The following is a 266-nucleotide window of genomic DNA, read 5'->3' as shown; positions in this document are numbered from 1 at the left end:
TTATCTACTACTGTCCCAATTATAATGTGGTCCGATTCCCAAGTAGCGCTGAGTTGGATTAAGACGGAGCCCCATTTGTTACAAATATTTGTAGCAAATCGGGTATCCAAAATTCAGTCATTAGCAAGTCAGTATGAATGGAGGTACGTAAACTCCAAGGAAAATCCTGCAGATGTTGCTTCGAGAGGAATCAATCCCGATTTGCTATTAAATCATTCTCTCTGGTGGGAGGGTCCTAGTTTCTTAAAGCTACATCAAAGTAGTTG

The sequence above is a fragment of the Dendroctonus ponderosae genome, unplaced genomic scaffold (genome assembly GCF_020466585.1).
Source record: "Dendroctonus ponderosae isolate FM_Combo_2020 unplaced genomic scaffold, Dpon_F_20191213v2 Dpon_F_20191213_2, whole genome shotgun sequence".
In the NCBI taxonomy this organism is placed as follows: Eukaryota; Metazoa; Arthropoda; class Insecta; order Coleoptera; family Curculionidae; genus Dendroctonus; species Dendroctonus ponderosae.
Note: the sequence above shows the minus strand (reverse complement) of the source record.